Raw genomic sequence first — 6552 nt, 5'->3', positions numbered from 1 at the left:
CACAACAGGGAATCCATTATTGATGTTTTTTTTAACTACACACATCATGAAACAGGGGGATGGATGTTGCACCCATGAGCAAGGTATGTCTCAATCTAAGCCTATTTTTTTCCATATGTATTCCTAGCTTGTTACAAATAATGTAATGCAGTGGTTTCTTGTTTTTGTCAGCATTTGCCTGCTGTGAAGGCAACATGCTGTTCTTGTGAGGGCATAAACATCATCATATCACCGGGGAAACCAGTGAATTACCGTCAATGGTAAGAACAATTCACTACACTACACAGATCATGTGTATTAAATATGTGGTTGGTATGTATTTATGATGTTGTTTATTTGCATTATGTTCCAAGGGCATTATGGCTTGCATCAGCCACTATATTTGTGTGGAACATGCCAGAGGCAGTTGACTCCTGAATTAAAGGACCTTATTAGGAGCGGATACTGGCCGGCCTCTCTTACTGTGTCTACTTTGTACACATTGGACCATTTGAGCTCCTTCCAGGAACTGAAGGTCATTTCTCCTGGTTCTGCCAGACAGGCCTTCGCAAAGTTTCTGGAGCACCGCACAAAGCGTGGAGGAAGAGTAAGTTTATTTGTTCCTAACCTTATTAAAAAACTGTATTTACATAAGCAGACAACGTCACAAAAATGTACAATTCTCTGTATCTCTTCTAGTCTGGACATATCAATGGAGATGCACTGCAGCGCAGTTTCTTAGAGTTTTCGTACTCTTCATTTAAGGAAAACCAACTCTGCTGTGGTGCTGAACTCCCCAGCCTGCACAACTGAAATGTTGACTGTTTCTGCAGATGGAAACAGGAAGTTGTATTGCTTTGGCCAAAGTGGAAGGTGCTCTTTTTTTCCCCAGTGTTTTTATTGATCAATTTATATTCCTGATTAATGCATCTGTCTATTTGTCTTTCTTCTTCAGCAGTGATGACCCTGCCTTTTTTTGAGGGACTCTTTGTGGCAAAATTCAGTGAAGTGTCCACATTTACTGAGGCCATCCAAAAAGCAGTGAAAAATGCAAGTTATACTTATAGATATTATAGATAGATGGATATTTATAGATACTTGCTTACCCCCTCTATGTTAAAAAAGAGCTGATGCTGGCCAAGCTTCAATTCTTTGCCATGGATGTGCCTTTCAATTATTAGCCCTACTTAGAGAAAGCTGCCAGTGTCTTTCCTGCCCTCATGGAGCTGACAAAAGTTAAGCCGTTCCTCGGTGTTATGCATGCAAGAGCTCATGCAAATAAGTGTGAGGTATTTTTTAACATTTTTGTGTCATATGTGCATTTGTAATGTTTACAAGCACAGTAATAACATACAAGTTTATGAGCAACTATGGGATGTAGCCTTTTGCATTAACATTATATCCCTCTTTACTTACTTTAAGATCAAATGGAGTGGTAGGAACCAGAAAGGAGCAGGGACAACTGCTGGTGAGGAGGTGGAGCAAGTTAACAGCTACCTATCACGTTGTGCCCTGCTGACAAAATATATGTTGAAAGCAGGTGATTAATTTGTTTAACATATTCTTGCATCATTATCAGACATGTCAAAGGCTCCTGGACGAGACTGCAAGGCTTGCTGAGCTAAAAACAGAGCTACATTGCTCTGTTGGTGAAATGACATCATAGTGGATCTCTGAGGTGATTGAATGGGCAGCTGGAGGACCAGATAACAGAAATCAGTGCAGAAAGTACACATCACATCTTTTACAACCAAGTTGTATTAAAATGGATTTTATATGTAGACCAAAACAAGCTCTTAAATTTAAAGTCCTGTGTTTTGTTACATTGAATTTACTGTAACTTTTATTTCTATAGAGACACCAAACACACCTCATACCACTGAAGGCATCACACGGAGCAGACTTCAGCAGTTCATTGTGGGGCTCGACCTTAGTGTCGACAATGGAAACAAACCCTCTACCGTCAGAATGGTACGACAATAAAACAAGTTAAAAAAAATCAATCTGCTGTATTTAATAGTTTATTTAACATTCCAATGAATGTATGTACTTGCAATACATGAATTCTAACTGTCCATTATTTAAACTGCCATTTAGATTATGATAATCTACATGGTGTTCTTGCTCTTAATGTCTCTTCAGACAGCAGTATGCTTCACCACCACCTTCAAAGGAAGACAGAGGCACAATGGACTAGTACCAGACTCCGCAGCAATTGATGTGGCTGCTGTGGAGAACACATTTAATGGAGAGAGCACTGTGTCCCCTCTGTGGCAATGGGAGGTCAGTGGTATATCAGTTTTGTAAAGCTTCGTAAGAATTAATTTTGAGTTCTTGTAGTTAGAGTATACTGATCTAAATCATGCTAATAACATATTAAGCATTTTAATATCCGTTAGTGTAGCACCGATATTAGATTTAGTGCTAACTGAGACCTAGGTTCTTAGGAGTCATAGAGAATATGGATGCAACTAACAGTTTTATTCCAGTACAAAAAAACCTGCAAAAATGTCACAGTTACTGTGAATCAAAAAATATCCCCAAATAAAACAGAGCTCTCTTTTGTTTAAATAAAATAAAAATAAAAAAATAAAATTCTCTAGAAAAGTAATAATTGTCTCTGGATCCAGTCTCTTTTGTTCAGTTCTTGTGGCACTGGTACTGTTCCTTGTGTTGTTGGTATTATGTATTATTATCAAGGTATTATCAAGATTTCTTCCCTTAGTTTTTTTAAATTATAGAGATAATCTCCCCGTGAATTTATCAAGTTTTTTTTACAGTGTTCTTATCTAAACAATTATTTATCAGATTTTTAACAGTATTTAAACATAAATTTCCTCATGTCCACATTCAAAATGAAATTACAACATTTTAAAGGGTTAACTTTAACATATTTTTAACCTTTAAACATTTTTTAACAGTGCTTTCACACAATATGATGAACTCATAAACACAATATAGCAATATAATACTCAGTAATGTCCAGTATAACTTCCAAAATACTCTAGCTGGTTTTAACTCACATACTACCGCGCTAAATGATACTAGTGTGACTAGTTAGCTCGCCGACAGTCTTGCTAGCCAACGGCCATGCTAGCCGACGGCTACACCGGAGTTTCAAAAGTAGGTCAACAATAATCCTGATCCGACAAAGTAAGCAAATATGCTCGGCGACGTTGCACCTCCTCCCACACACTTTTCCTCTCTTTTTAACAGGTTTCTCTGAGCTCTGTTTCACCAAGCACATGCGTGGTAGTGTCGGTCGAGAATGTGTCGTTCAAACAAACAAATCTTTTAAGTGAACAAATTGAATGGAATCACTTCATAAACTGATTCGTTCCTTTCTCAGTTCAGTTGAGCTCAACCACGAACATGCCGGCCGGGAGTGGAACTGCCGCCACTCACTCAGAGAACTGTGAGGATGTGATTCACGTTCGCGCTGTGATTCGTCCATGATTCGCAAACCTACTGGACACAGAGAACTGTCACTGAGGACATGATTCTCGTTCACGTACTGTGCTGACTGTGGCGCTGTGTCACTCACTCACTGAGTTGATTCATGTTCAGTAACCGTACTGCTAAAATTAGTGCTGTGTTGCTAATATCTGTGTTGCATCATGTAGAGTGGTTTTACTGCACAGTGAAAGTCACTCACGTTCGCGAACGACTGATTGTGTACTATAGTCCGTGAACACACCGTCCCTCAGTAAGTGAACGTGAACCTCAGGGCTGAATCATGAACTGAATGACGGATTGTTTCGCTGCTTATCAGTTCAGAGAGTTGAAGAGCACTGAACGATTCGGTGAACAAATCTTCTGAACGGATCATTTTAATGAACTGATCCTAGAGATTCAGTACAGTAAAAAGAACTGCCGTTCCCATCATTAATGCATTGGTTCTCTCTCCTTGCACTTCCTTCTTGTGTTTTTCCGGCAGTTTAACAAGCAGAGGCTCGGCCCTGACATCAGTACAGATGCCGACAGGTTCAAAACAAACAACTCGTGGGGAGTTAACCCTATAGTGACCAACACTTGTGTGGGTTATATTAGGTTTGTGGGTGTATTTTAATTTTACTGTTATTGTGTTCAGAAAACATCACAATCAGTTTGTTTGACGCTGTACGACCAAGTGATGTTAACAATGCAACTGGAACTAAAAGAGCCTTTTGCTTTTGGAGATGGTGCAACATTGAACATGATTGCAGAAACAAGCGGAAGAGCTGAAGAACAAGGTGGCTGAGAATGGTGAGATGAAACAAAAATGTATTCATTGAAAGAATTGCTTTCAAGATTAAAAGAAGTAAGCCGAAGTGAGTGTCAGTCACAGAAGACAGACATCTTACTGTGGAGTGCGTCTATAATGTGTCTTGTGTCCTTTGAAATGTAGACCAGGGCAACAAAGGACTTAACTGTCTCTTAAAAAACAACTGTCCGAGCTATTGGAGCAGTTGCAAGTGGTCCTCCAGCAGTACAAGACTGCTTTAGGTCTTGAGGCCTTTGCCCATCTGCACATTGAGGAGGAGGATAAAAGTGCCCTCAGCAGTCCAGAGAGCAGTGAAGATGAAGAAGATATCACAATTTAGGAAATGTAATCAAGTTTGTACTGTATACTAATGTTGGTTTTGCAAATCCATACCTGTAAATGATTTATACAGCTTGTTCATTCTAGACTTCACCGTCTCTTACCATGTTTTTTTTTTTTCACAGATTGATGCTGCATGATGGACTGGACTCTGTGCTGCCAGACCCAATCACATACCCATGTACACATAAAAACACAATAGAAAGCACACAATAAGAATTACAAAAAACACAGTAAGTTCATAAAAGATGTAGTGATATTTTAAACTCCAGTGCAGAAAACAACTGACAGAGGCAGGAAGGAGTTCTTGTATTGGGTGGTAGCAAGAAAAGGGGCACTCAGAGTAGGAGAGTGATATACAAAGCCTTTTTTGCAGCATGGCCTTATAGTAGAAACACAGATTGTGGAAGAAAGAAAGAACAATACAAACTATCCAAGCAAACAACAATAGAGAACATTTCAAGCACTGTAAATCATCAGGTTAGTAAATAAGGTGTTCTCATTCAGGAAGCTGAAGGAAGACACACATTGGCCAAGGGAGCTCAATCCCTCCTAGATCAAAGGAAAGGGGAGAAGTCGAGTTCACCATTTAAGCCTGAGTATTGTGCTAGCTTTTAGAGTATATATCCAAAAGGATTCTCTCTGTAAGAGCCTTTTTAACCTGTCTCCTCCCCTTGCTGAACTAGCTACATGCTCTATGCCCGAGATCTTCAAGGTATTACAGCTGCTGTGGTTAGTCTCGTTGTAATGTAAAGCCATAGGATATTGGGGGTTGCCTGTCCTAATGGCATGATTATGTAAGGGATAATGCCCGACTAGGTGTCCATAATCAGGAATTAACGGACGACGCGGAGGCCTGCGCGTTGGACGGTTGCCTCCGTGAAGTCCATTAATTCCTGATTATGGACACCACGAAGGGCATTATCCCACTTATACCATGGTCACTTGCCAAAGAAAAGAAATGCAGACCATTAATATATATATTCATACGTTTTACAATCAAAATATAAAGTTTTTCACAAGCCGTAACTTAGTTTCGCTGGTAACGCCTGAGGGTTTGACCAATACCTGGAACAGTCATTACTCTCCCGTAAGATTCTTATGCAACAGAGACATAGTTCACTCCCCCAGTAAATAGGACAGACCATAGATACGACTTGGCAATGGGAGATATTCTAGTCTGCTCAGCAATGAGTTGGAAAGCTAACGCTATGCTAGCAAGATTCTAAGTCAAAAACATTGCGTACAGTTTACAAACAGTAAATATAATATATATAATATAAAAAGTAGTTCTGACCAAACAATCTGATTTGTCAACAAGACATTTAGATCATGCTCAAATCAGCATGGCAGCACGCCTGACAAAATATTACTCCGCCAAGTCTGTGGCAATATTGTATCCATCTTTATGGCAACATAGTAACTATCAGCGTTAGAGCAAAAAATAAATAAATAAATAAAAATAAAAAGTACAGCTTGAAATTAAAACTTTCTGCCGTAGAATATGGAGAGGAAAACTCGGGAGAAGCAGCCGCTAGACATTTCTCTGTCGACCCCAAGAGAGTGAGAGATTGGCAAAAAAATAAAACGGAGGAGGACAGCAACAGGGTCAGGCTGTCTGGTGGAGGAAGGAAGAAGGCTAGCGAGAAGCCTAAGGTAAACATGCGGGAATTAGTTATCAGCAAACGGGCACACCATGAGAGAGTGTCCTGTAAAATTATCAGGGCGATGGCGCAATGTACGCCACTGTGATTGACAGCAGAGATGAGGAGTTTGCCACGAGTGCTGGTTGGCTGAATCGTTTCCTCCTCTGCTGCAACAACTTCCCTTGCAGAATAGTGATGGGAACGGCAGTTCTTTTTGCTGAACTGAATCTCTAGAATCCGTTCAGTAAAATGATTCGTTCAAAAGATTCGTTCACTGAATTGTTCAGTGCTCTCCAACTCCCTGAACTGATAAGCAGCCAAACAATCTGTCATTCAGTTAATAAT

The 6552-nt window shown here is 39.9% G+C and overlaps 1 long non-coding RNA gene across 1 annotated transcript; it reads left to right on the top strand.

Moving 5' to 3' along the window:
* Positions 1–3966: 3966 nt before the first annotated feature.
* Positions 3967–4795, top strand: LOC119034478. The gene is made up of 3 exons (XR_005079573.1): positions 3967–4224; positions 4367–4567; positions 4687–4795. It is a non-coding gene; the product is annotated as an uncharacterized LOC119034478 (long non-coding RNA).
* Positions 4796–6552: the final 1757 nt, after the last annotated feature.

This window comes from Acanthopagrus latus, chromosome 16 (genome assembly GCF_904848185.1).
Source record: "Acanthopagrus latus isolate v.2019 chromosome 16, fAcaLat1.1, whole genome shotgun sequence".
Lineage (NCBI taxonomy): Eukaryota > Metazoa > Chordata > Actinopteri > Spariformes > Sparidae > Acanthopagrus > Acanthopagrus latus.
This window is presented reverse-complemented; position numbering and strand designations above follow the sequence as displayed.